Raw genomic sequence first — 8374 nt, 5'->3', positions numbered from 1 at the left:
TGCTGTTTAAAAATTTATCTTCAGAAATTTATAGACCGTGTAGAAATGATTTGTAATGTGATGCTTTAATTCATTGCAAGAAAATTAGTATGTGGCTTCAAACTTCCACAGGTAGGCGTACAACAATGGCTATTCAACTATGCTCGTTGAAAACGGAGAAAACTGATGATACAAGGGCCAAGCATATCTCATGAAATGCAACTATTTATAGACTTGTTTTGCTATAGGGAGGCTGGTGAACACGCTGAATAAGAATTACCTCAGTTCTGCAGCTTTCTATGTCTTTTTAATGCATTCTGTTTCAGGGTCACTTTCAATCAATATTTCATTTACTTACTGAGATTGAATGGGCGCTCTGAGACACAGTGTGCTGTTTATCATACAGATTGGACACCTCATTCTAGAGCCAAGATCTTTTCCTCAACGCTGGGAGCTGTCCTTTCAGCACCACAAAATTACCGCTTGAAGTTGCATTGCAGCTTTTTTTCTTTATCACCAGGAGCTTTTCTTTCAGCACCACAACATTGCACTTAGACTTTTTAAACGGCTGCCTTCCTCTTTGCTCTGAAGACCAATTTCGTCTGCACTTCCAGTTATTGCTATTACCTGTAGGACTTTCAATCCTATTTCACCCTCGCCACCCTTCCCCCAAACAGTTTTAAAGTATCTATTTCTGTGGAAGTCATTTTTCTCATTGAATGATCAGAAACAAAGATAAATTCTAACCTTTAACGGCTCATTCCGACTCATTGCTTACAGTAGATCTAAGCTCTTTTTTCTGCTTATTCGACTCCTTCCAGCTTCCCATCACATCTGTAACAAACTTTTAAAACGATATTGCCACACCACCATGCACAAGCCTACCTGCACAGTAGAGATAGATTATTCCATCACATTCAGATGGTTAACAGAGGTTAGCAAGTCCTGTATTTATATATCTATATATTTATATCGCTTTCTAAGAAAGTGCATATTAATGTTTACTTTAAAGAATGTGTAAATGGTGCTATCAAGAAATCTGATCAATTTTATCCCAGTCTTTTTGTGTACCATTTCGAATGTATGAGATTTATTTTTCTATTGGAAAAAAAAAATAAACAGTATGAAAGCATTACAATTGGTAGATTTTAGTAATTTTACAGTGAATTGAATCCCTATGTCATAGTTTCATTGAAAATTTTCGTGATGGGTCATGCCAATTACAACATGCTTATTGCTAATACTCACACTGCTGTGTCCGGACACTCCTCAAGCCATCTAGATGAGTATACCTGTAAACGGCACACGAGATGAGGTGACTACATTATTCCAAATTTTAGACATCCTGATGCAGATATGGAAAAAGGGGGTTGAGTGTTCACTGTTTACCAGAGACTCACAACTTGAGGGTGTTTTTTTCTATAAGTAATAGAGCTTCAGATGGTATCCTTTAAATGCAAGGCAAACGTGGCTTAGCATGTCACTCTCTGGTGCAATGCAGTCCCTGTACGTTTGATATGCTGCATCTTTACTAAAAAGCTTGAGAACTCTTTACTGAACAAAAGTACAGTATATTCTATTATAATTATATAAAAATGTTGCCTCTAGAAGTTTGCTGCTTCTTTTTTTCTTAAATATTTAATAGTGTGTTGTTGTTACTTGCAATTATATATCAATGCCTTTTGTTCTAAGGGTAAGTACTGTGCTGCTTTAATTGGTTATTAGCAGACAATTTTACATACAAAACATTTTGCTTGCAACTGTATTGAGAGATCTTACTCTCTTAAAAGTGTGCTTAACTATTATTATAGGCTTTTTTCATTTAGAATTTATTATTTTAAAAATACAATAGGCTTTTCTTAAAAAAAGAATATATAATACAACAGCCTTTATATTATATAAGCAGAATAACAAGCAGATAGGTTTACACTAAATATATGCTACTATCTGTAAATGAAACTCTTGTGATTAAAAGCAGCATAATTTCAGATTTATGATACAATATTGTTTAATTTGAAAGCCTTGGGTATTTTGCTTACAGTATTTTTTTAGGGGTAATTTAAAGCATGTAGCTTTATAGAAAAAAAGAAGTTCTATGAAATTATAGTGGGTGGGCAGCTGGTTCTACACTCCTAGGGCACAACAAGTTAGAGTTCCGACACCATGCTAATGACAGAAAACAGAGACTAAAATCCATTTTATTTAATCTTGCTATTAAATACACAGCTCTGTAGTGATGCCTATTTGTACTTGTTTCTCTAATAAAAATGCAACTGTAGCGCTGAACACAAATTAGTTTTAATTATTTAAATGATATGAATTTGTCAAACATAAATAATCTAACACCTGCTTTGCCTTTCCATTTATGAAAAATATTTCATGAAAACTAATAGCGGATGATAGTGGGAATAACACAGGTAGGTCTACTTATTTATTACAATTCTGTTTATTCAGAAAATGCAAGTGGGAGTTGAGTGAAGCAGCAATCCATTTCATTGCCATGCAAGGACACAAAAGAAAACTGCACAGTAGGAAGATATTTCACATACAGTGGGCCAATGCAACTCTCGTATCCTAAGCTCATCTCTGAGAATTGCTGTCACTGATTTACAGTGTAACAATTCTTCAGCTGAGTATGACAATAATATTACGAAGTAATGACTTATGTTGGCTTTTGGGACAGGTAAGGCAGAAAAAGCTGCCACGATAATCATCCTTCAGTATGAAAGAAATCATCTCAGGCAAAGAAAATGACATCAGTTTGAGTTTTCCTGTTTTGTGTTTCTTTTACCAACTTCATTTCAGGAGATCTGCCCGACCATATGTGACAAGTATCCTATGCAGCAGGAGTGCATATTATATATAGGTATAAAGCCTACATGTTAGCTAAACCTAAAAAATGAAGGAGATCTGTTTGTTTTCTCCATAGAAGGGATATGTTGTTTCTGTTTCTTGCTACTTAATGTTTCAAAGGATTTGCTATTTAAAATTTTGGATGCGTTAACACACTGTCCTGAATTTATTTACCATTTGACTGAGGAGAGAAATTGCACATGTAATCCAGTTGTGGTCAGTGGTGGTAGCCTCATGTGGCACTTCAAGTAGTGACCATTTGTATGACTTTCTGTATATTAAACAATACTTTAATATTGATTCTGGTTGTGGTGTATTAACTGTTATCCTATCTTGGTAAAGAAATTGCACTCAGCAGAGAGTTACTGTTCTAAATCAACAAAGTCATTTTAGAGGCACAACAAACTATTTAAATCTACCACTAAGTAGTGTGATCTCCCAGATTAATCATCCCTATGATCCCTGCTGGAGCTGCCTGTCTTATATGCAAAATATTTCCAGCGGTCAGATTTAGCAGGAGAACGTACAATGCTCAAAGGATATGTTTATCTGACCATCACGCTTACAGTTGTGCTCTGCAAATCAGTAAGTTAACTCAAGGCTGTTTTCTAAAAAATGCAAATTACATAAAATGTTTTATAAAACATTTTGTTAAGTTTTAATGTATATTTTTCTCTCAAAAATGTTACTTTATACTAGTTATAAGCTGTGCTTTTTTCAGCGCTATTTTTAGAAGTAAATTTTTGCCTGTATTTTTTAAACCTTTCCTTTCCAATTTTAACTATTGTTGTTAAATAGTCAGTAAATACAGCCCCAGAAACTGTTAGACTATTGATACCATCTTTTAGTTGAGATTTCAACTAAAAGTCAATCATTTGAACAAAATCATTTATCTCAATGCACTGGAGTGCATGAATATTGGGGGGAAAAAAAAAAAAAGCATTTGCTTTGGTTATTTAATTTTAATGCAACCTATATATATATATGTGTGTGTGTGTACAAATATATATATAAAATGAATTCCTAAAGTACACGTTGAAATCACATAGATATAAAATTCTGTATATTTTTAAAAAATCCCTTACATAAAAACAGAAGTAAGATTTCAGAAATCCCAGTTAAACTGGAATAGGCTTTCATGTTCATGTTTGAAGATAGGGCTAGTAACTGTTTAAGCTTCCAAAATTGTTTTTGTATTGATCTTTTGAACACAACTTTGGGGGAAAAATAATTTTAGAGAAAAACTGCTGTTACAGTTATGTATTAGACTGGAACTTTGGCCTTCATTTTTAAAAGGGGTACTCTAAAAATATAGAAGTATTCTACAACCTACTTAGCTAAGTTGTAAATTAGGCAGCTAAATTAATAAATAATATAATAATCTTATATTTTTATATAGTTTTATGCTGATGTTGGATTCAGTTATGCAAAGTAGCTCAAAAATCTGAATGTTATTGAACATATAGACTACAATTTTATACTAAAATTTTATTAAGCAAGAACATCCAGATAATCAGCTATAATAGTAATATCTCTGAACCACTGTCAAACTGTATATCACAATCTGCTTACATACTTTCCTAAAGCAGTCGAGTCCCTTGCTGCATAATCTGAATTTTTTGGGGGTGGGGGAAGGAGGAAGGGAAGAGACACTATTATTTTAAATCTAATGTATCAATATAAAATAAACATCACTAAAACAGATTGCTTGTTTTCTCCTCCAAAGGCTTGCTTGGCTATGCCTCACTTCCCAGCTTTCTTTGAAGTCCCTTAAAATGTAATTTGTAATTGCTGTAACTTGCACCAGTTATTCCCCTTGCAATACCTGCAGAGTGTATCACCTCTGAAACATTTTATTTTCTACTGTATGTGTTATTTTTAATTTGAAATTACAATTTTGAGGAATATTTAGCTTAAAATTTGAATTTATAAGTCACGAATGGCCATATTTGTTAATCTCATTTTATATAACAATTGGTGCAAACATCAGCTATATCGTTTCATAGCTTCAGTGTCTGATTATGTGAATGTTTTAATTGTACAGGTCTCTGTAAGACAGTGTAGCTAAAGCTACTAAACAATTTGCATCTGATTTGTATAAAATGATCTAACTTGCAATTTTCTTCCTTTTCTGCTAAAATAGTCGGTATCTTAATACAGTTTCTTCAAGCTTAATATAACTGCACTTGCCAACCTAAACCTGAAGAGCTGCAGACTGTGTGATACGGAGAAGAATTAAGAAGCCATTATGAAATTTTATAAAAGCCACAAGACTGCAAAAATGTGTCATGGTGGTAGGTTTACAAAAAGGAAGGAATCACTTCTCTGTTGATCATAATGCTTAAAAGAATAAGTGTATTGTCAATGAATTCTTATTCATCCTCTGGCAGTAAACTCCAGTCCCAGAGAAATACTTTCTGCTTAAAAAAAATGGTCATAAAGTGTGTTATTTTTAAATTCTGCCCCCGCCCCAAAATGGTCAACCCTTGCTCTACTGTAAAAAAGAAGGGGAAATTTTGAAAAGAAGAAAGAAGACTGCATTGCTTATGGGGCATCAATTTGATTGCATGTTACTAACACATCAATTTTTATTATTATTGTAGGTCATCAAGAGAAGCAATGGAATGTCATCACTGAAAATAATTTTAAGTCAGAAATTGGATTGGTTTTTGCTCACAGCATCAGTGGGTTTGGCAGGGTTCATGACATCTTTAGATTCAGGTGCCTTTTCTTTCAAAATAGATTTTTTTAATATATTGCTTTCAAGAACTCCTGATGAAAGAAAAAAACCCACAATTTTCACTGAACATGGATGATTTTAAATGTAGATATAAAGATTAAACAAAGACACATTCAGCATGACTCATGTTGAATTCGTATTCATTCAAACAAAGCATGAACACATACGAAATTGGACTTAATAGTAAATGAGCAGTCCAAATTTGCCCACTGATAGGGCAGCTATGTCACTTTTAACACTGTAGATCTGCATGTCAGTCCATTATAGTAGTCACAGACTAAGCATAAAACTCATGCAGATGTGTTGTGTTTTAATGGAGAAGGAGTTCAAGGAGTTGAGCTTATAGTGTTGACCAAAATTAATGAAGAAACAAGGTGACTTCCAGCAACAGTGAAATTTCATTTTATTACATTGAACAGTTCAAATGTTCAAGTTGCACCCCATTTTCATCAATGCTAGAAATAGAGTGGTTAATAATAATTTAGCCTGCTCAAATTCTAGCATCAGTAGATAGACATTCTCCACCAGTGGTCACCATGGTGGTAGCAAAGGTAAGGCTTCCTGAAAAGAGTTTACTTTTGTAAGTCCCTCCCTTGTAACTGTCTTGTTTTGAAGGAAGCAGAAGAGGCAAGGGCAAAAAAATAAACACTTCCCAAAAATCAAAGATCTACTAAAATAACTAAATAGAAGTATTATACATTTACTATCCTTTTCATTTAAATCAATTTAAAATGGTTGTCACTTCAGTTTAGATGTATGTGTCCTAAATATTGTACATGTACTGAATCATGAGCAAAACCTCTTCCTCTATATAACTCGTAAATTCCAATTCTTTCACATAAGACAGTTATAAGGCACAGTCAGCAATGAAAGACCTTTACAGTCAGGTTTTTAAACATGTATTTTCTTATTAAGCAGTTTTCCTGTATTGCTTTTCATATTTCATTCCTTAGAAATAAAGAATTAAAGTGAACAAGACCTAAGAATGCTGCTGTAAGTAAAATGGAAGCACTGAATGTCTACAGCATACACAATCCCAAACTTTATTTTTCTAGAATGGCATCAACCCAGTTTATCTTGCCTTTAATGTGAGCTAGAAGTCTAACTGATCTACTATATAGTAGTAAGTATATTCCATTGTCAAGCTGTGCAGCCAAAGATAAACAACTAATTTAATGACAAAGCTGAATTTACAAGGTTGGATATTTCCAGAAATGCTTTCTCAGAAATAAAAATATTTTTTTTTCTAATATATACATTATTTTAAGGGATTCAGTTGTGTCCATATTGAAACTGTCCATCCTTTTCTGCCCATTCTCGAACTATGTTCCTTTAATATCAGAGACAGATAGAAAGGAAACAAAGAAAATCAAACAGTTCCTGTTCTGCTGGAAATTAATAGACAGGAATGAGAACATTACACTTGGTATGGTGAGTTTCAGAAATACTACACAGGCTTATGAGCTGTACACTGAAAACGAGGTATGTGTTGTTTATGGTGTGTATGGGGAGGAGTTTAGCAAGGAACCCTTCCCTGAACTCCACAAAATTATATCAAAGCCAAAGTGTACTAAATAAAATATTACAGAATTAATAACTGGAGTTTTTAACACAGGTTTGTTTCATCAGATTTTTTTCTATCCAGCTTATTCGAAGTAATTATGCACTTCCTGCAGAAATATTTTCAAAACTAGGATTGAAATGGGGTAAGTTAACACATCTCCCACATCCAGCCACAGAGAAGCAGAGAGATCATTTTGGTTATACTTGATCTGGCGTCCATATGAAGCTATATTATGAGACCAACTATGAATAATTTAACTTTTAGTGTTTCTGAACACAGCTGAATAAGAATTCATCACCAACGACAAAGTGCTAGGTCATTCCTGCCTGAGCAATCTGATTAAATAAAAACAAAAACAAAAACACAGCACCTTGTAACTGCTGATTTTTTTTTTTTTAAAGAAGCGATCCTCAGGCGCTGGGTGCAGTATGCAGCACTGTCAGTCTCTGTGCTATGTAACATCATGCACCTCTGCTTGCCACAGCTGGCAGCTTCCTTTGCAAATACGTACAAATATGGACACGAAAGGACTCAGAAGAGATGCAGGTCAAATGGGTTAGCTTAAGTCCCAGAAGCAGAGCAAACAAGAAGCAGTCACTGAAGTCAGTGCTGACCTTGGGAGCTGTTCTGGTAGCTGCTACCACACAAACCGGGCCCCACAGAGCGAACGCCTCTCTTGTCTCGTGCCAGGTCAGAGCTGGGGAAGTTAGCTTAAATCCGTAGTGTTTGAGCATTCGTTCTATAAGCATGCTTGCAGCGGAAAAGAGAGTAACTTCTGGCACTATTCCTCCTCCATCGCCCCCATCCATCATTTCTCAGCTTAGATATAGTCCAAGCTTGGCACAAAGTCCAAGCCTGAGGCAGGGGTTGCAAAGAATGCAGGACATTTGAAAGTATATTTTTACAAAATTTGAAAATAAAGCCCTCTTGGTCATATACTCTATATAAGCATGGCTTTGCTTTTTTCCTTCCAGGTTCATAAATTTTATGGCTCATAAATAGCAATTTACTTGCCAACATAATACAAATCTTTTCCTACACATTAGTCTTCCATATTCGACCTTGACTTCCATCTCCGAGGCTACCACATTCTCATGTCTAAAGGGCCTTATGTAATGTAACTACATATTTTCATTATGATAATGTATATATACACACCTATATATAAATATGCTTTTAATTTGAAACATCTTTACTAAGTTTTATCAATCTCGTATTTACTCAGACCTGGTTTGTCT

Source organism: Tinamus guttatus, unplaced genomic scaffold (assembly GCF_059628265.1).
Source record: "Tinamus guttatus ecotype Peru unplaced genomic scaffold, ASM5962826v1 Tinamus_guttatus_pri_ptg000327l, whole genome shotgun sequence".
NCBI classification, from domain to species: Eukaryota; Metazoa; Chordata; class Aves; order Tinamiformes; family Tinamidae; genus Tinamus; species Tinamus guttatus.
The sequence above is the reverse complement of the archived record's forward strand: the minus strand, read 5'-3'. Positions refer to the sequence as shown.